Source organism: Phacochoerus africanus, chromosome 1 (genome assembly GCF_016906955.1).
Source record: "Phacochoerus africanus isolate WHEZ1 chromosome 1, ROS_Pafr_v1, whole genome shotgun sequence".
Taxonomy (NCBI): Eukaryota; Metazoa; Chordata; class Mammalia; order Artiodactyla; family Suidae; genus Phacochoerus; species Phacochoerus africanus.
The window spans coordinates 48,820,917-48,843,837 of record NC_062544.1 but is presented as its reverse complement, the minus strand read 5'-3'; positions in this window follow the sequence as shown (position 1 = coordinate 48,843,837).

Genomic DNA, 22,921 nt, shown 5'->3' with positions numbered 1-22,921 from the left:
ACACATGGTTGGGTTACTAGGAGAAGAGCAAGGAGGCAAGAATTCCTGGAGCATGGTGAAGTAGTGAGAGAGTGTGAAAATCTGAGTCAGAGATAGAGCTTGTGGCAGATCATACAAGGTACTATAGGATTTATGCTTTGATTGAGAGCAAGTGGGAGCTCCTGGAAATTTTTGAATAGAGGGAAGACACCATATGACTTATGTTACAAAAAAAGGATATTCCATAGAGTATGCAGAGTGGAGGACCAGAAGAGAACGTGGGAGACTAATTGGTTGGCTATAGAAAGAATCCAGGCAACAGATGATGGTAACTAGGGAGTTACCAACAGAGATGATAAGTCGATGGAAAGGGGTTATATTTTTCAAGGTGAATCACTCAGGACTGCTTGATTTACTTTGGGAGTGAGAAAAAGAGAGGAATCAGTGATGGTGTCTGGTGTTTGGTTGTTTGTTAGAACATTTGGCTGGATGGTTGTACCATTTATTATGTGGAGGGATAGATTTGGAGTTGAAAGTCAACATTTCTAATTTTGCTGTATTAGTTTGAGATGCCTATTACATAAGCAAACAGGTATATTCAGAATAGAGCAAGGAGCCATTTTGATAGAGATAAAGTGGTTTAGGTTTGCAAGAGTAAGATTGATTTTAACACTTCAGTTTTAGCTTATAAGACTAAGTGTTTAGGTAAATACAATAAATATTAATCCAACTTATAAGAATGGATTGAAAACTAAAGCTGAGGCTAGTGGTGAGAATCTCCTAAGACATCACTTTTTAGTTAGTGAGAGTAATTGAATGAGCAGTTAGAAATTTACACATTGAACCTGGAATGTGAGAAAAGAGAATCTCATGATTGTATGAGGTTTTTCATTAAGAGAATCATGAATCACCAGACTTGCTTCAGCACTAAATATTCTAAACTTTCCTAGTGCCAAAAGTATTAAATTTATAATTTATACTATCTCCTTATGTTGAGCCAACACAGACTGACTTCAGGTCAAAAGAGATAGAATTTGTGGCTTTTTCTATTAAAAAAATCACATTTCAGAAGTTCAGTTGTGGCTCAGCGGGTTAAGAATTTGATTAGTATCCATGAAGAAACAGGTTCCATCTTGGCCTTGATCAGTGGGTTAAGGATCTGGTGTTGCCACTGGCTGTTTCATAGGCCAGCAGCTGAGACTCTGATGCTCCCATTCAACCTCTAGTGTGGGAACTTCCTCACGCCATAGGTATTGGCTATTAAAAAAAAAAAAAAAAAAAAAATCAGGAGTTCCCGTCGTGGCTCAGTGGTTAACGAATCTGACTAGGAACCATGAGGTTGTGGGTTCGATCCCTGGCCTTGCTCAGTGGGTTGGGGATCTGGCATTGCCTTGAGCTGTGGTGTGGTTTGCAGATGTGGCTCGAATCCTGCGTTGCTGTGGCTCTGGTGTAGGCCAGTGGCTACAGCTCCGATTTGACCCCTAGCCTAGGAACCTCCATATGCCGTGGGAGTGACCCTAGAAAAGGCAAAAAGACCAAAAAAAAAAAATCACATTTCAGTCCAGTCATTAAAGTTTTATCCCACCTTGATTAAACCTTGGTAAATCCTTCAGATTCAACAATTATAGTAATAAAAAGACTAAATTAATTTCATAGGTGTCTAAGAATATTTATTCTGTTTAAATTTTACTACTCATTAATTTCCAAATGTATGTTCTAGCTAGACTTCCCAATGGAGAATTCAGTATGCTTTTTCTCTATATATTTACATTTATATAAATTCATTTAGGATAATGAAACTAGAAAACTAGAAAAAATTCAAACTTGAATAATCTGTTATTGCTCAGCTACTAAAGAGACTTTAAACTCATAGCAATGCAAAAAGAAACATCATGGGAATATAACCAGAGTGTGATTTTTGTTGAATTTAAGTGGAATTTTAATTAGAAATAACATTCTAAGGCAATGATTTGACTAGCTAAATATCTCTTCATTCTGTCTAAATTATTGTCTTATGAATTAAAAAGAAACTGAAGATGATTTCTAAAAATAAAACCGTAATAGATATGACCTTGGAATTTTATCCCTTTCTGTTTAATGAATACAATTAATGTTCTGTAGGGGTAATTTATCTGAAACTACTGTACTCATTATGTTAAATTATCTCTAATTATTATTTTCGGGCAATTTGGCACAAATAGACTAAGTTCAAAATTACAATCCTCATGGAATCTATGGTGTTTGATAAACAAAGTTATAACTTTCTGTATATAATCATGATGTCAAATCAGCAGCCGATTGAGTGGTACTGGATAGAACCAGTGCTTTCTAGGAGGTGGAACTGAGAAGGGATTCAGTAGCTGTGCATTTTAATTCCACCTGGCCCTCTCCCTTTGTGATAATACACAGAAACGCTATCCTAAATGCGAATGAACCCTGCTGCTTTGCTCATATAACTACTAAGATTAGATTCAGTTTTGAACTCATTAGCTGAAAGGAGGCATTTTATTGTTGTAGTATAATACAATTGTGTTTAGAATTGGAAAGAAAAAAAAACCAGCCAATGATACAGATACGCTTTGGTAGTGATCAGTCCCATTAGTAACTCTAGCCACTACTGAACTTCCAGAGAAAGAAAGATTCTCATTGACTACAAAAGCTCTGGTTTTGTCTCCTTGGTTCACACTTGATTTCATTCTTTTTCTCAGAAGTTGTGAGCTACTCACATTGACAGTAAGAACAAGGAGACTGATAAAACAGACCTCCTAGAAGAAGCCTTGCTTTCTTAATGCTGAAGAGGATCCCAGCCCTCAGAAAAGTCTTTTTATAATGGGAGCTGGCCCAACAAATGCTTTCTGCCCTAGGGGCCTGTCCTACAAATAGTGATTCAAAAGAAATACAAGGAACTGACTGACAGGAGGGGAAAGAAATGTGGTTAGGTTCAACGGAGGTTATGTTTCCTTAAAAAAAAAAATGCTGGTTTAAGAATTTCCTAAAATGCTTTAGAATCTCAAAATGCTGTAATCAAGGGCAATTGCAAAAATTTCCTTTGACATTTGTTTTACATTTTGTAATCTTGTGGAAATCACATCTCAACCTTTTATGATTTTTTCATTTGAACACACTTTTAAAAAAGTCTTTTGGGAATGAATACATTAAGGACTAAAGACATATTGCTAGAAAGTCAGAAAGTCAGAAAGTCAGAAGGTATAGAAATATTTTGATCAAATCAGTATGAAATTTATTGCTGTAAATCACTGAAATTAGAAAACAGGCATCGTTCATGATTTCCTACAAAGAACCTAAATAGATAAATACAACCAAGTAAACATCAGGCAAATAGAATTCCATTCCAAAATATTCAATCTTATCCCCACACTGCTGGACATGCTGGCATTTTACACAATGTCTTGTCTTGTGGAAATGCAGACACTATTCCACAGTCCCTCTGCAAGCCAGATGTGGTCTACTAATTACATTTAAATTATGCTCACATATTGGCTACAGAGTCTGAAGATTCAACTTTTTCCTTTGCAAAGCTTCAGTCTAGAGCAGTCCGATTTTTGGAGAATTCTCAGGACTTAGTTTGTAATTTAACACGTCTTGTGAAATCATTTCACTGAAGCAGTTGTTTTATCTCCCCAAAGATCCTAAGTTTGGCCCTGGTCTCAGGAACGTTTGTGACTGCCACATTGCCCTGGCCCACCTGTTTTAGGTTTCTCCTCCTCCCTTTATCTGCCTTTTCCACACAACAGGACAATCCAAAGTGTGTGTCATTTAGGTGTCACCAGTTCTGTGAGACGTGAAAAGCTCTGCCAGTTAACATAAAACAAAATCCCGGAGGTTTCATGGAATCACATTTCCCTACTGCAAAGAAAGCTGAGAAGAGGGGCAAGGTAGCTTAGAGTGGGAGTTTGAATGAGGACACTTTGTCCATGAATGGAAACTCTACATTCTTTGTTATTTTAACAGGCTGTGTCTGTTCTCCTTGAAAGAAATTGTATGAGAGAAGATTGGATTAAGTAGTTTTTATTTTATTTCAAAGCACTTGTACACTTTTCCAAAGATCAACTTACTTAGCCAAGTAATAAACTCTTGTTTTACAATAATACTAGTGTATATTATATCACTCTAGCTTACTACAAAATACAGAATTAGAGTTGGGAAACAAAACATTTGTTTCTTTGGTGAATGAGGCATATATCATTACCTATTCACTCTGCCAGATATAACTTGAACCTTTTAAGCTATTCAAAGAAATACCCAACTAGTTAATCTGCTTTAGGAGGAAAGAAAAATAGCTTTGCACCTACTCAGCCTCTTTGTGTGTGTGTGTGTGTGTGTGTGTTTAAATCTTAGCCACTTGCAGTCCAAAGGAAGTCTAAGTTTATATTTTCTTTCCATGTATATCTTTTGAAAAGTTAAAAAAATGTTTTATGTTTTGCCATTCCACTTTTCACAGGTTTTAGAGGATTGCAGTTTTATAGTGGCTGAATGAGTTTATTAAACCAAATATTTATTTGGCTATTTATTTCTTATTGAATGAAACCAGAATGTGCAAATCATAAATAACTGAAATTACAATATAGTTTACTCCTCATACCTCAAACCACCCATGCATATGATTATGATTTACCCATTTTTAAAACTTGTTAATATCATTCTTTTTATTCTCCTAAATACCTCTTAAGCTTTGCTTTCAAAAATGTCTCTATCATTATAAATTTAAAAGTTGTTTACTGCCATATGAAGATAAAACCCATTTTTTATATTTTCTGTTTATTAACTTAAAATTATCTTCCTTGCTCACAGATGGGCCAATTCTTTGAACCTTTACTTTGTGTTTAGTACTCTGTGTAGCAGTCCACTTTGCTAGAGCAAAAGAATTCAATAATTTGCATATCTTTTCCTAAGTGTGGTTTTGAAAAAATTCCACGTATATCCAGTTAACGTCATGTCCTTGAATTTTGTTAACTTGCTTACTGATATAGCACCTCTTGGTGGATTCATATCTATGATGGTCACTACTGCTCTGTCTACAAAACAATCAGAGAAAAAAGTTGTGGGTGGTCTCAGCAGACACGGCAGTTAACCACTTGATTTCTATTTCCACTAAACGCTTCAGGTTAAGTGATTATTTCAGTCAGAAGAGATGCTTTCAGACATGTTACCACAGGTGAATGGACTGAACTAAACCTCTCGTTCAGTCATCTTCACATGTTTCCTGCTGCATCAAGAGACATGACATCCTGTCTGAACCAAAAATGGTGATGACATGTCAGCTTTTCCTGAATGAAAACAGGCACTAGTACAAAAATGTCCTATCATCCCAAATTGTTTCTTGATTACATCTTCAGAAGATTTGGGGAGTTCATGACTTTTGAGGAAAGCTGCCACTCTCAGGTCCGAATAGCTCCATCTTACCCTTAGAATAATGTGTTTCTGTTTGGTTCCCTAAAGAAATGTACCTTTTCTCCTTACACTTTAAAATGACTTTGTGTATTTCTTCCTTACATAAGAAAGAGGTGGTTAAATGCCATCGCACAGGAACACAGGTGAGAGCTCTCAAGTTCTGTAACAAGTTTTATATCAACTTCAAGGAACTGTGTTGTTAGCGGGCTTTCAGGGGCACACAAGGGCACCGACACTGCCATGCTGTAGAAAATCTGTATTGAGGAGGGCGCTATACCTGGAATTAGTGAGCAGTCTCCAATTTGGGTCATTACATTTTTATAATGGTGTTTAGTTCAGTGGCTCGTAAACTTAGATATTATAAAATAACTTGTAGGGATAGAGAAAGAGGAGCTAGAGCAATGAGAGTAAAATATAAGAAAGTGGATAAAAGAGAAATGGGGAAAGAAGAAATAGTTATGGAAATCATGGTAGAAATTATGTGGAAATTAAATGAGATAAACCATGTCAGGCGGTTGGAAAAGTTTCAGGTATGTAATAAGCTCTCAATAATGATTAAACACAAATGCAATTATGTGCATGGCATGTAAGCAATTTTAATGTTGATTATATCATTTACTCTTACCCCCAAACTTGTAAGGTAATAGATTTACCAGTGGGAAAATTAAAGCTAAGGGGAATCAAGAGAATTTTGGTCACATAGCAGAGATGTGACCAACCTGGAAATCAAATCTTTTCTGATTTCAGCCTTTTTGAATGTAGCTCTTGATCTTTTTAGCTGCTGATTATAGCTGTGGATTTCTTAGTAAGTGGTTTTCTCTAGCTACCACTTTTGGATTCAATTTGGTGAAAATAAGCTAGAATTTGGAAGTGAGTGAGTGAATAATGGTCCACGTACAGATGTGTAACAAAGTGATTGGTTGTCCTTAAGATAGGACCTTGAGATAGAAGTCTCCACAGGAACACCTTGGAATCATGAAAAGAATTCTGTTTGGAATTAGGCAGTTCTGAAGTGGTACCCATTCCCTTCTCAGTAGACAATCTTTGGCAAGTTACAAATTATGTCTTAATTCATTATCTTTTCCATAAAATGGGTATAGAAATACCTTGCCAATCTTTATTCAAAGATTGAGGGCATTAAAATGGTAACTTTTATAATTATAACTTTTTTAGCTTCCAGTAGCTGCCTCTATCCTTTGGCTCCTGGGCCATTCCCCTGCCTTAAACAGAATAACTGCATTCTCTGCTCTGTCATCCCATTGCCTCCTCCTATGACTCTGACTTCCGGGAGTCCTTATAAAGGCCATTGCCATTATATTGGCCCATCCAGTTGAGCCAGGATAATCTTTCCATTTCATGATCCTTACTTTAATCATACCTACCATATCTCTTTCAAAGGTCTCATTCAAAGGTCACAGTCACAGATTCTGAGGTTAATGACATGGATGTACTTGAGGGGCATTGTTCAGCCTACTAAAAGGGCTTGTGATAGTCCATTATTTATTCATGTCAGCCAAGGGCTGAACAATGAGAACTTTAATAATAGGACTCGCAGCCATGTATCCAAGAGTCCTAAGTATTTTCCATGTGCTTACATTTCCAGTTCTCATAAGGACACTATAGAATTTTGTAGACACAGGAAGGTTAATTAACTTGTTCATGATCACACTACTATGATTCTAGAGAAGAGCTAGTATCCTAAGTCTCACAAAGAGATTTCAGGGGTCCCGAGTTAACCACATTGTTCCAGTGCCTCTTGACTTGAGTGCTGTCCCTTTCAAACTATTGAAGTTCCTTAAACAATAGCAGATTAGCAATCAGTGTATAATTAATGGGGTTCTCCTGCAGTGGAGCATTGGCAAATGGTACCTCTAGACTGAGGCATCTGGGTGAAGGGCAACCCTGTTCACAGGTTAAACTAGTAAAGCTTGTCCTCAGCCATCACTGGCTCTTCTCCATGATAGCTTAACTGGCAGAGGCAGCCTGCCATCACTGATGTAAGGCACTTTCCCAGATGCCCATTCTCAGAGCTTCCACCCAAGTATAAACGTGGATAGTCATAGGACTCTGTTTCAGATCTATCTGAACTTCCCTCCATTCTCTAGCATTCAGTCAGTTATATTAGTGATAGAATAGTGCCAGAAGGTTTGGGGAGGGAGAGCTGGCCAAGAATGAGCACTTCAGCTGCCCTTGGACTTTTTCAGAACTAGATGATTTGTTTAAATGCACTCGCCTTGTATATGATGCTATTTCTCAGTTCCTACTAGATCCAAATCTACCTACCTCAGCCTTCAAACACTGACACATTGTATATTCAAAGCACAACTGATTATTCCAGAAAAAATCTTCTGTTCCAGCTGGACCAAACTAGTTGCCATTTCTTACTTCTCTGAGGTTTCTGGACTCATGCCTCTTACTCCCATCTGTAAATCCAAGCTTCCTCAAAAGCCAGTAATTTGACTCTTCGGTTGGCTCTGGAGTTCTCTTATTATAGCCTTTCCCTGAGAAGTGAACTTGGAAGACCCTAGTTGTGTGAGTTCTGGGAAAGGTCACGAGGTACTCATAATTATAGGGAGAAAGCCTGTTGGCTAATATATCAAAATATTAACCTGCCACAGTGTTTGAATTGTTTTTGAAGGAAAGATGCAAGATGGACTTGCAAAGAAAGAAGAGGCCTCTAACCCGTAAGGTTCTTATCAGTGAAGATGCCAAAATCTTCTCATGACATAGCCTTTAACTGGCAACCAGTTGTCTGTATGTCTTCAGTTTGATAATTCTTATGAGCCATATGTAATTCATTTGTTTAAATTTTGTCTTGATGTTATCTGTTACATGTTCTCTATCTGTGCTGTCAAACTGTAGATTTCTTGATGGTAAAGAGACACTACTTTTGTCTTTTTAAACACATAATTCAGCAGCAGGGATATAAAGATCCTTGAAAAGATTTTGCATGCTTTCTCCTATGGTGTCCATTATTGGCAGAGCAACTATACATACTGGGACAGCTGGGCAGCTACAAATGGCAAACACTTCCTATACTTCTGTCAATTGACAATATAAATAAGACACAGTTTTATGGCAAAATTTAAAAAATTAAGATAGATTATATATTAGGAATAACACTGAAGAAATAAATGTTGGGCTCATAACCCCTTACTTGCTGATGGTAAATTTAGTGGGACCAAATGAGAAATAATTTAACTTGTATTTTCTAATTAGTTGTATAATTCACTCACTTTGTAGTAAAAAAAAAAATGGAGCCACTTTAAGACTAAAAATAGAGATTGAAGTTATCTCCCAACTGGATTTTATATCCAGTAGAAAAGAAAACTCAGTAAACTACTTAAAAGACTAATTTGTAATTTCTGTACTGGTGATGAACTTGAAAAACTAGAGTAGGCTTTGGAAAATAAGAATAAATGTAAAAGAGGACAGCACTCTTTGGCAGAGGTGTGCCAAGGAGGAGAGGTCATGAGTGTAGTCTCTCTGGTGGGAAGGGATATTTTATCACTGAACTTGTTTAGAATTACCAGCACATGGTAATAATAAAAAACTTGACTTGTATTTAGATAGATGATTATTGTTTAAACATTCTCTATGGATAATGAAACCCCTTAATGGGTAGATCCCAGGTAGATTAATTGCATCACTCCCTTTTTGATACACAACTCCACTTTGATTATATCATATCTGGAGCATGTGTTTTCTTGAATTTTGCTTAGTAAATATGGGTGGAATTAACAAGTCAACCCTTTTGACTGAACTCACACAGGGTTAGATGCAGGATTAATTTATACTCTAGACAAGATAGTAAAGAATGAAATACCTGGTTTGGGCACTTTAAGAAACAGTTTTGTACACCTGCTATATATTAGAGTGCTACAGTAGATTCTGGGAATATATAGATAAATAAGAATCAGACCCAGTCCCCCTCATCAGCCTGTAAGAAGTCACAGTCCAATAGGAAAAACTGATTCCGATAAACAACAAATTATAAAGCATGGTGATACATGCTGTGAGAATGGTGAGTATAACGCCTATGGTGGCCAAGAAAAAGGAGCCATTGATTTCCCTTGATGAGAGATGCTGAAGTCATGTAATTGAACTGGATTTTGAAAGGCAAAAATGAGTTTGCCTGAGGGAATAGTGGGAGAAGGTACTTTTCTCTCTGTATCGACTATATAGGGGCAAAAATCACTGGATAACTTCATTTATTCCAGGGCTTTACTCAACTCAGGAAGAGCAGCTGCCTTGATAAAATGGACATTTGGAAGTGGGATTGTGTAAGTTATGGCACCACCAAATAGTAGGCACTCAGGCAATACAGAAGGCAGCATCTTTATTTGGGGAGCCTTGTGGCATCCTGCAAATCATACCCTTGAAACGATCACCTAATTTATACAGAAAACTGGTTTCTCCAATTAAAGCATTCCAATAAAAATGAGACAGATTCATTTCCACCAGATAAATAATATATTTTAATTGTTGGGAAAAACTAATGAAAGAGTTATTTTAAAATGTATGGGTTTAATTTTTGAAAAAGAAATCACCTTAGTTTCCCAACAGGGTTGTCAAGTACAAGTAACTAAAAGATGTCGATGCAGGTTGTTAAAAAAAATTAAGTAGCACTGGAAATTATCTACATAACCCTGGAAAATATCTGTTAAGGTTATCCTACCTCAGATCTCCAACATCACATCATCTTTCTAGCCCCCTTACTCAATCTCAAGATCTTGGAATGTGAGGAAGCCACACACTCGCTAACATTGCTGTGTCCCATATCTTTCAGACAAGCAAGAGAGGCTGGAGTAGCTCAGGGTCTAAAGATACTGTAGTTAACCTTATTGACAGAAAGTGAGCTCTTTCAACTATTTCTTATTTCTTTTTCCAGTCAGGGGATTCCAATAAAGCAAAACCAAAGTATTGATATAAATGCAAGAGAAAGTCCTTTCAAATATGTTTTTAATACCCATTTCCATCCCACATCCAGACTGCTTATGGCTCATATGGTTGCTACTTGAATCAGAAGCTCACACGTCTAATTCCAGGAAGCCTTTGGCAAGCAAAACACTGATTAGACACACCTCTGAGCTGCTGGCCTTGGCAGATTCTATGCTGTGGTTATGCCAGTGGAGATATTAATTTTTATTCTCTGCTTCTTTTCTCATCCTCAAATTCAAACTCATTAAAGAGCTGTAGTTCTTGTAAAATAACTGCTCTGCTGATGTACAAGAGTGTAAATGGCTCTTAAACTTGTAATTCTATCTGGTATGTTTCGAAATACCATTCAATGAATGCATTTTTCCCCCATGGAAAATACAAATATATTTGTCAATCTACCTTTAAACAGGAAAGAAAAACCTTTATTCACAAATTGTTTCACTTGCTATTTTGCTTGTTAGTCTTCAGGTGTCTACTTCTGGGCACAGCTAGTTTCTCCGCTTTTTAGAAGGCCCTATCTCTGAAAATAGACATTTTCCCCCAATTGCTATTAAAAGGGAGGAGGGGGGAGGTACATTTTTATTCACTTCAGCACCCTTTTTGGGATTGATTTCTTTTTTGTTCAGGTGTAAATGTATCTTCACAGCTGTCTGAAGCCCCCTTCCAAGCCTTGTGCCGAAAATAAAAATATTTTGCTATTCAGTTATAGCAACAAAAGAAAAAGAACCAGGATTGCTTTCACTACTTTCTAAGCATGAAAGTAGCAGTTCCACACTGTCCCCTCATGGGAGTCTGGCCCCAAACAGCACACTGCAGGCTGACTGCCAACCCATTTTGGGTAGAAGTAACATTGAATTTGCTTTGGCAAAAGATCTGTTTCTTTCTCACCTAAAGCTATTACAAGCTTCCTGCTGTACCTGCTCTCTCTGATTTGCTGCCTCTCATTCTGCTCTAACCAGGGCTAAATTTTTTCCCCAGAATTTCTGAAACTTTACTTATTTTTTATTTATTGTTCCTTTGTCCAGTTTTTTTTAAAAAATGTATTTTTAATTTTTTTACTAAAGTATGGTTGATTTATAATGCTCCTTCAATTTCTGCTGTACAGCAAAGTGACCCAGCCATACATATATATATATACATTCTTTTTTTTATACTATTTTCTATCTTGTTCTAACCCAAGAGACTGTACATAGTTCCCTGTGTTGTACAGTAGGACCCCATTACTTATCTGTTCTCTCCAGAAAATGAGCATAGAGGGGAACTACCTTAACATAATAAAAGCCATATATTAAAAACCCACAACTAACATAATTCTTAGAGAAAAATTGAAAGCATTTCCACTAAGATCACGAACAAAACAAGGATGTTCACTTTCACCCCTGTTATTCAACATAGTTTTGCAAGTCCTAGCCACAGCAATCAGAGAAGAAAAAGAAATAAAAGAAATCCAAATTGGAAATAAGTAAAACTATCACTGTAGATGGCATGATACTCTACCTAGAAAATCCTAAAGACACTACCAGAAAACTTTTAGAGCTCATCAATGAGTTTAGTAAAATTGCAGGATATAAAATTAATACACAGAAATCTACTGCATTTCTATACACTAACAATGAATGTTCAGAAAGAGAAATTAGGGAAACCATCCCATATATCATCACATCAAAAAGAGTCAATCAAATACCTAGGTATTAACCCACCTAAAGAGAGAAATGACCTGTACTCTGAAAACTATATGGTGCTATGAAAGAAGTCAAAGATGACACAGATGGAAAAATATACCATGCTCTTGGATTGGAAGAATCAATATTATCAAAATTACTATACTACTCAAGGCAATCTACAGATTCAATGCAATCCCTATCAACGTACCAATGACATTCTTCAACTAGAACAAACTAGAACAAAATATTTTAACGAGGGCTACCTCATGCATAAGGGGAGTATAATCAATCCTTCAATGACTTTATCTTATCACAGGTTGTTCTGCATTTTTTTTTTCTGTTTTAGAGTTTCTCTCTCAGGTATTGGATTTACAAAATAATTCAAAAATAAGTGTTCCTTACTACTCATCAGTATTAGGCAACCTTGTAAATGGCCATTCTTGAGCACCCTTGCATCTTCTGAATCTGTGTAGATGGCTTACAAGCATTCAAAGTGAACACAGGTCCTGCAGTTAGATCACTCTGGCAAAAGTATGTTGGCAAAATATCAAGAGCTGGTATGTTCTTATTTTGGTACTATCTTCACAAACATGTTTTATTTGAAAATCAAAATAATTACACTAATCTCATAGCTCACTGAGATCTTGATCAGTTAATCTGTGGTGTAATGAATAAGTATTTATCCTCTGTAATCAATTATAACTTTGTTTGATTCTTGGCCTTGTAAATTTCCAAGCAATTCTGGGCAAATAACCACTCCAAATCTCAACTGTGTGATCTCTAAAGATGGAAGATAAAAATAAAATTTATAGCTTTGGGTTATCATAAAGATTGAATTATATGCTATCAGCTACATACAGTGCTTTGGATATTGCCTGGCTCTTCATGCTCAATGAAGGTGGTGATGAAGATAAAATGATTATGGTTAATAAGTGACTTCAGTTCATACTAAGCCAGCTTTCCCGAACCTTAATTCTGCTTTTGGCTGCTGTGTGACAAAGTCATGATGAAATAATAAAATATAGCCCTGAATGCAATCTTTTGCTACTCCTTCATTTATAGATGCAGAAACTAAGACTTAAAAAGTTAAACAAGAGCTTTAGATTTCATTATTTGCAGCAGATCCAGTAATAAAACATTAATTACTTATCCAGGATCTCTAAAGTTCTTGTATTTTCCTCTACATTTTGTCATTTCCCTGTCTGATACTTCCTTTGTACTTTCCTCCAACAATAAAAAAAATGAATTGAATTTTACAAATGGAAGGCATATACTAAGGCCATATTTAGAGGAAAAGGAATGAAGAGAGAGAATTCTAAATTCTCTAATCTGTAGCCAGCTCACTAAAATCCACACTTGTTAGGTTTCCAAGAAAGTGAATTTGGATATGGACTAAGAATGTCTTTATTGGGTTCCATTACTTGTTAGGTCAGATCTGCAAATTAGCTTAGATCATATGTAACCTAAAAAAGACTTCTTTCTATTCTAGAAGCATTCTTGAATGGACTTTTTCAACTGTATCCCAAGATTAACCTGCATTCTTTTTGTCTTGTATGGCAGAACTGTTTGTTCACTAATAGAAAGTCATACCGACCCAATCTCTTTCTCCTTAACAACTCACAACAGACACTGGAAAGCCAGATGATCTTTTTCCCAGCTCCCTTGGGGGTAAGGGTTACCAAGTATGACCAATGAGATGCCTACTGGGGAGCTTAAAAGATTTTTGCTTCCTTATAAAAGGGAGTAACATGAAAGGAGAGCTCATTCTCCATTTTTCAAACATTTTGAATGTGAATATTATGTCTGGAGCTAAAGCAGCAATTTTCACCCCATGAGGCAATAATCATGATGACAATAGCCAACACTTCAGAATGGTGGAGTGGAAGGACAGAAAGGAACTGAGTCCTTGAAAATATCATGGAATTGTTGACCTGTCTTGAGACCACACACCTCCAGGTTGTTGTTAATAATAAATGTTGTGTTTTAAGTCACCATTGAGTTCTCTGTTATTTGTAGCAGATCTTATTCTCAAATGACACTCTTAGATGGAGAGAGTCCAGCATGTGGGTGGCATTTCCATTTAAGGGGAGGAAGATTCCAAATTTTTCTTATCTCTCCCCCCCCCCAGTTTCAGGGAAGGGAAAAAATATGGAAGTCTACAGAGCAATCCATGGAGGTGATTTAAAGTTAATTCAGAGATCAAAGAAATTTATTGTCTCAGTAGAGGTCTAATTATTACTTTTTTTGTCTTTTTTTGGTCTTTTTAGGGCCACACCCACAGCATATGGAGGTTCCCAGGCTAGGGATGCAATCGGAGTGACAGCTGTTGGCCTTCACCACAGCCACAACAATGCCAGATCCAAGCTGTGTCTACAACCTACACCACAGCTCATGGCAATATCACATCCTTAACCCACTGAGCAAGGCCAGGGATCGAACCCGCAACCTCATGGTTCCTAGTCAGATTCATTTCCGCTGTGCCACACTGGGAACTCTGAGGTCTAATTACAATATGGGTAATCTTACAATAGAAGCTTTATGTCCTAGCCCAATAAATCAATTATTTGTCTTTACAGGATGGTCTTGAACAATATTGCAAACCATCTACAAATCTATGTGTTTAGAGTTTCAGTGAGCTTTGTGGATGAGGGAGAATCCCTAATTGTTTATCTTGAAGATGTTTCTCAATCTTCTGAATCTTATAATGGAATTCATATTTCCTTTGCTCATCTGAATGTTTCACATCACCAGTTGACTCTTAATGTGTTCACTAAGTCCAATAGAACTTTGTAAGTTTTTGTGAAGCCCTCTTAGGAGTTAACACGCATGTATGTTTTGAAAGTGCATTCTAAAATTTCTTTAAAATTTGTTGGGTATAAACTATTTTGGGGGAGTTCCCATTGTGGTTCAGTGGGTTATGAACCCAGCTAGTATCCATGAGGATGCAGGTTTGATCCCTGGCTTCGCTCAGTGGGTTAAGGATTTGGTGTTGCCATGAGCTTCAGTGTAGGTTGCAGCTCTGATTCGACCCCTAGCCTGGGAAAATTAAACTATTTTGGGAAGTAATTTAAAATGTGTTTACCCTTTGACCCTGCAACTACACTTCAAGGTACCCTAGATAGACTCTCTGTGTTGGTGTTTAAAAATGGCTACAGTTAATTACTACTACTTCTAGAGAAAGATAGAATCTAATTCCCCACCCTTTAACTTTGGACTGACTAGAGTGGATTCCTTGACCAGTAGAAAGTAGCGAAATTGATGTTATGGAATTTCCAAGTTTAAGTAATGGCTACAGTTAATTACTACTACTTCTAGAGAAAGATAGAATCTAATTCCCCACCCTTTAACTTTGGACTGACTAGAGTGGATTCCTTGACCAGTAGAAAGTAGCGAAATTGATGTTATGGAATTTCCAAGTTTAAGTCATTAAACACCTTGCAGCTTCCATCTGAGCCTCTTGGAACAATTCTTTCTTGAGCTCTGAGTTGTTATGTGAGCTATCAACTACTCTGAGACTGCCATGCTGAAGTGTATACATGATGGCACTACTGTCATTTGTCCCAATGGAGCCCAGCTTTCCTTGCCAAGGCACCAGTCATAAGTGAAAGTTGCTTTGAACCTCAGACCAGCATATCTAAATGCCACTGAGTAATTTCCATTCACGTCCTATGAAACAAAAAAAATCACCTGTAATTCCTGATGCTCAAAACCTTAAGAAAAAAATTATTATTTGCTTTTTTGTGTGTATGTGTTTTGTCTTTTTAGGGCTGCGCCCACAGCATATGGAGGTTCCGAGGCTAGGGGTTGAATTAGAGCTGTAGCCACCAGCCTACACCACAGCCACAGCAATGTGGGATCTGAGCCGCATCTGCAGCCTACACCACAGCTCTCGGCAACACGGGATCCTTAACCCACTGACCAAGGCCAGGGATTGAACCCACAACCTCATGGTTGCTAGTCGGATTCGTTAACCACTGAGTCATGACAGGAACTCCCAAAATTACTATTTTAAGCTGCTAAATTCTGTGGTAGTTTGCTACATAGCAATAGATTACTGTAATTCATAAGTGCAAAAATGGTTACTGAAAGAATTAGATTTAGAGATTACGACCTGGAAACAATTTAAGTTCCATTAACAAGGGACTAGTTAAGAATTTTGTAGCAAACCCACACAAAAAACTACCAGATATCTGGCTGTTGAACTAATGATTAGGATAAATATATGTTTTTATATAAATGATGCCCATGATGTATGAAGTCAGCAACACTCTAGGTTGAAAAACATCATTATAGACAGTGTGAATTCACATACACAGAAATGTTTAGATAAGTGTGTGTGTGTTTGTCATAAACATGTATGTACAAAGCTGCTAATGGTTTCAGTATCATGGGAATGAATTCTCCCCACCCCCTGCCATTTTTCTTAGTGTTATGAATACTTTTTGTTATTTTTTGTTTGTTTGTTTTTGTTGCTTAGGAGTACATACACATTAAGAAAACTTAGAAATCAGCAAAAGGTGGCAAAAAGAGTAGATACTACAATTCTAGCCAAAGATATTCTTTGTATTCTAGGCTTTGCCTATGAAAGTTTCATTTTAAGTGAGGTTCAAGTGTTAAATTGCTTTACATCTTTCATACATTTGGGTTTCCCAGATTTAACATCATATCATCTGCAAATAATTATTTTGCTTTCTCCTTTCCAAGTTTTACTAGCTAGACTTAGGACAATGTTCAATAGTAATGGTGTCTTCCTGCAGTTTTGGATTAAATCCCACATTTTCTCTCGGACCAAGCTTGATAGTCTCCATCATGTTCAGGAAGCATTTTTATTTCTATATATTAAAAACTTATACTACTTAATGATTCTTGGATTTTGCTATAGTTTTTTTTTGAGTGTCCAATTGGAAAGACTATATTATTTTTCATATTTGACTTGTCTATGTGATAAATTTTATTAATAGATTTCATAATGGTGAATAGCTTGATTCTTGAACTAAAGACCATTTTATTGTGGTCTGTTTAAGACTTTGCAAGTCTTCAGTCAGCTTTTATTTTCAGAATAGTTCTTGCTTTATAAAAAAAATGAATTTGGCAACTTTCCTTTTTTAATCCATGCTTTTCAGTAATTTGTGATGCATAGACATTATCTGTATCTTGAAAACAAGTGTAAAAGCATCTGTCTCTGGAGATGCTTTTCTGTTTGTGCTAAGTTTTTGATATTTTCCCTTTTTTTGCTCTAAGCTTTTTCTTTAAAAATCCTCATTGAATTAGTTTTGGCTTTTTATATGTGTTTAAAGAAAATTTGTCCATTTTCTCGAGATTATTAAATGTATGAGCATCAACTGTTCTTAGAAAAATCTCATTTTAAAATATATGCTATCACTGTTAAAATATATCCTTTCTATTTTTGAAATAATTTGATGAATCAGCTTTTTATACCATTGTTTATAGAAGTCTCTTATTTTTCATTGCCATAATTTTGTTTTGCAGTTATTTCCACTTGATCCTCCATCAATTACCTCCTTCTGAATTATTTATATTTTGCTTATTTTTCTTCCTATCTCAAGTAAACCTTTAAAATATTCAATTTATTTAAAAAATAATGTAAATTATATGTGTTCTGTATATAGCTTTGTTTGCATCTCATAAGTCTGATGTGTGTATTTTTATACTCATTCTGTTAACATCAACCTACTCTATTCCTTGACTAATTTCATTTATAAGAGTGTATATAAAATTTTCCAAGTGTTGGAGTTTTGTTAATGTCATTTTCTCTTAATTTTACCTCTTAAATATCTTGGAATATGGTCATTTAGGTAAAAATGTATATGGTTATATTAAAATTGTGATGTATTCTTAAACCGAGTTATCAGTTAAGAATAGCGCTCTATAAAGGTATCTTTATAGCTTTTTACTATTATGACTGAATCTTCTAGAAACATACAAGTCTTTATATACCTTTATAGAATATAACTTTCCTCTGTTCCTCTCCCCATTCTTACTGCTCTCCTCAGTAATTTAACTTGGAGATAAACCCCAATATTTTTTTCTTTGTTTGGAGGAAAAAAATGTTCTAAAAAACACTCTTGATGTCTGTTAAATACCTGAGCAGAGTATGCTCTGGATTTGGATACACTTGAAAATGTCTTTGCATTGCTTTCGTCCAGAAATTATAGCTTGGCTGAGTATGGCATACAGAACATATTACTCTTAAAGTTTTATTGATATTAGTTCACTTTCCTATGTGTTTAATAGGGACCAAAAATTTGATATTTTCTGTATCTTGTGACTAACAATTTTGATGTTATTGAACACTGAAGATACATTTAGCTTTAAAATTTAAACATTTAATTAGGTGAATGCAAAGTGATGATCCGTTTTCTTAATTTTGTCCTTAATATAATAAACATTAGAAACTTTATTATTCCATATCTCAGGTCTTTTCTTTGAAGATAAGGTCAGTGAATTTTATTTATATTTTTATATTTAATGATTTCACTCGTATGTCTTTTTATTTTAAAATATTCTTTCCTTTTTTGGCCATACTTGTTGCATGTAGAAGTTCCAGGGCCAGGGATGGAATCTGCCCCACAGCAGGGACCCAAGTCACTGCAGTGACAACACTGGATCCTTAATCTGCTGTGCCATAGGAGAACTCCTTTTTAAACATTCTTATTATAACTGTAATTAAAATGTTTTATTGAGGTATCATATGGATATTGAAAAATGCACACTTCATTAGCACATAATTCAACCTAACTACCACCCACAATAGATATAAAATATTCTCTTATGCCACTTCCCACAATTTTCTTACATCTATATTATCGATTCTTTTGCTGATTCCAGAATTTCATATAAATGGAATCATACAGAGTGTATTCTTTGGGGGCCAGCTTCTTTCACTCAGCATAATGTGGGCAGATGATGAATTATGAATCAGTAAGTTATTCCATTATACTTCTGAGTAGTGTCCCATTGTATGAATATTCCACTACTTGTCCATCCTGCCACCTCTTAATGAACACATAGAAGTTTATAGCTTTTTATTATTATGACTGAATCTTCTAGAAACATACAAGTCATTATCATAGATGTATGTTTTCATTTCTCTTGGATTGATACCTAGGAGTGGAACTGCTCATATGGAGATTATGCTTAACCTTTAAAAATTTGTCATTCCAAATATCTAAAATATTGTACTATTTTATACTCCCACTGACTGTGTATGAAAGTTCCAGTTGCTCTATACCATCACCATTTAATTGCAGGGGTTATTTTTGTATTTCAGGCATTTTATGGGTACTGAATGGCCTTTCGTTGTGGTTTAAATTTGCATTTCCCTAGTGTCAAGAATTTTGACCACCTTTCCAAGTGCTTACTGCCATTCACTTATCTTCCTTTGTGAAGTATCTTTTCAAGTTATTTCCCAGTTCTTCTATGGTTGTTTAGAATTTCATTACTGATTTGTGAAAGTTCTTTATATATTCTGAATTCAAATTATTTGTCAGATAGATATTTGCAAATATTTTTTCCAAAGAGTGTTTTTTGCTTTTTAGGGCCCACTTGTGGCATATGGAAGTTCCCAGGCTAGGGATGGAATTGGAGTTGCAGGTCTCTTCTGTGTCTAAAATTATTTGGTTCTAGATAGAGTTACAGACACACTTCCTTATCATGATTTATCACGTAATTTCAATTATATCGAATAAAACTAAGAAAACTAATTTAATTAGGTAAAGCAGGCAAAATTAACCCTCAAATGAATACTTTAAGTTTCACATATTCATTGGAAATAGAATAAATAAATTTTAAAAAACAAATTAAAAATAGAATAAGGAAAGTTATGGAGAATAACTTTCTTTTGCATTTCCTATATAATTATTCAGAAATTTCTCTTACAGAAGAATTAGCTTATTTAGATGCAAAAATGCTTTTTAGTGGTTAGTACCAAAAAAAGCTTTCCCAAATCAATAACAGAGCAATTAATAAATTTCAAGAACCATTTTATAATCAAATAACTACACTTAAACATGTGCATGAAACCTAGGTTTCATCAACAACTATCTCTCTGTGAATATGTGTGTACGTGTATAAGCCTGCATGCTTCAGTTATTCTATAGTTTTAAGGTATTTTTTGCTGACAAGCTAAAAGTTTATCAAGACTATTTCTCTGTTTACTTTATTGAGGAGGAAATGGTTGTATAACCAGTAGAAGCAAAGTCTGAAAAGCATGGCAATTTTAAAAATTGATACTATTTAAACAGTATGGTTCCTTCCTTGTATTTCTAAACATCTCAATAGATAATTGTAAATTCATTGATTTGCTTATGAAGCCTGGGGATATTCTTATTTTTTCTAGGAAGATAGTCCCCTAGGGATCAATTTAAGCATATATTTTTCTCTCTGGTGTATGCATCCTAATAGCCGTTCACAATCAGTGATATCATCAGCATTTCTTCTTTACTGATGACTGAGTTAAAAATACAACAGTTGTCATATTTCTATGACATATATTTATCTAAGTTATTTGTATATTTATATATCTAAGTTAAATATCAAAACACCATAGTTAGATAATGTAAGTGAATGCCCAGAGAAATGCATGGATGAAAATTCTTTATAGATTTGGCTTCATGTGTAAGTTAGTTTGTTACAATATTTTTCCCCACAAAGCAATGCCATACACAGGAACTGTCTGTTTTAGACTAATGTTCTGATATTCACTGTGGGGTTTTACTTAAATTTTGAGACTTGCCTTCATTATTTGTAAATTTATGCATAGCAATGCACACCTTTTCGTGAAGAGGTGCAAAGGTATATGAAGAATACCTAACATAAAGGTCATATGAGATAAATGGTGGCTTCTCTGAATGACTGATGTACTTGGAAGTTTTTTTTTCGTAAAATGCAAGATAAAACATTTAAAATTTGTTTCTAAGAATGGTTGTTTATAAACACAAAAAGTCTGGGTCAGTTTTGCCAACTGAAAGCACATATATGCAATCTCATTTTTTAAAAATGGAAATCATTAGTTATATATTTATTCCCCACTATATGTAGTAAATATATCACAATATTTAAGAAGGCGATTCATTTCTTTAAGAAATAGTAAAATTAAGTGGTTCAGAGAACACTTTTAAAATAATATAATTCAGGAGTTCCTGTGGTGGCGCAGTGGTTAACGAATCTGACTGGGAACCATGAGGTTGCGGGTTCGATCCCTGGCCTTGCTCAGTGGGTTAGGGATTCGGCCTTGCCATGAGCTGTGGTGTAGGTCACAGACGCAGCTCGGATCCCGTGTTGCTGTGGCTCTAGTGTAGGCCGGTGGCTACAGCTCCCATTAGACCCCTAGCCTGGGAACCTCCATATGCCGTGGGAGCGGCCCTAGAAAAGGCAAAAAGACAAAAAAAAAAAATATATATATATATAATTCAAATAATTGCTGATTGTTGTCTAATTATAGTTTTTTTCCCAGTTTTGCCTGATCATGGAAACCCTCTGGGTTGGGAGAAAATGGGTTTCTTGGAAATACTGAGTATGAGATTCCACTCTAAACTTACTGAATAAGAATCTTGAGATGCTAAATTTATTTTTGGGGGGTATCATGTATTTTTAGAATGTTTTAGGATTAGGAAAGGTCTGGGGGATATTGAACAGAAAAATACAGCCAAGTTAAATGGATATAGATATGAATTAATGATTTTTTTTTGTCTTTCTAGGGCTGCACCTGTGGCATATGGAAGTTCCCAGGCTAGGGGTCTAATTGGAGTTGTAGCCACAGCCTATGCCACAGCTATAGCGACATGGGATCTAGCCGTATATGCCACCTACCCCACTGCTTACAGCAACACTGGATCTTTAACCCACTGAGTGAGGCCAGGGATCAAATCCGCATCCTCATGGATACTAGTCTGGTTCATTACCACTCTGCCACCAAGGGAATTCCATGAATTAATAATTTGAAGATATCAGAAATGAAAAGAACTCTTATCCTAAATAATGCCATTCTGTTGGTCAGTTGTCCTATTATTTAAGGTTACATTTCAAAGACTACAGTTGCATAAAAGTTTATGATGTTGTTTTAAACAAAATATTTGATACAGCATGACTGGGGTTTTCCACAGGTGCTGGGGTGCTGCTGGTAAATGTAGTGAAATTGCCCAAGTTAAAATAATCTCCCCAGGATTGATGGGATGATAAATTGGGACCCAATGGAGTACTTTTTCTGAGGAGTTAAAAGAAACATTGATGAAAATGGTGGCCTTGCCAGCAAGTATTACTGTGACCTTCTAGCAGAATGAGAACAAAGATTAGACCTATCAAAATACAGTGTTAGCTCTCTGCTTTCTGTCTAATACCAAAATGGTCTGTATAGTCTCTTATTCAACAATATAGAATTCTAGCACTGCTGCCCCTGGGTAAGCAACTATAACTGATAAAGAAATTGTAACCAAACACTGGTAGAAAGAATAGCTTATTCATCTACTTTTCTAAGCCTTCATTTTAGTTCAGCAATCTATGGCACATATTATTATGAGATGCTGATCTCATACCGACCTGAGTGTAAGAATAAGTTAGGAGTGGGAGCATATTTAGGGAAGGCTTCTTAGAGAGGGGCACTGATTTATCTGAGGGGCTGGGAGGCAAAGGTCATCCTCAAGTTTAGGTCAGGTTGTTCACAGTATTAGTAATGTTAAGAGACCAGTGTTAAACAATATTGTGCATATGTTTCTGTTTTTTAAATTTCCTTTTGTCTATAAAATTAGATTATACAAGGTACTATATGTGATGCTATGCTACTTTATACTTGAGACTTAAAATTTTCTCCAGAGTTTTAATGAAGCTCAAATCACTAACATGATCCAAATAGATTTCAAGTGTCAGAAGTTGAAAACAGTATTCTCTAATTATTAAATTCTAATCTT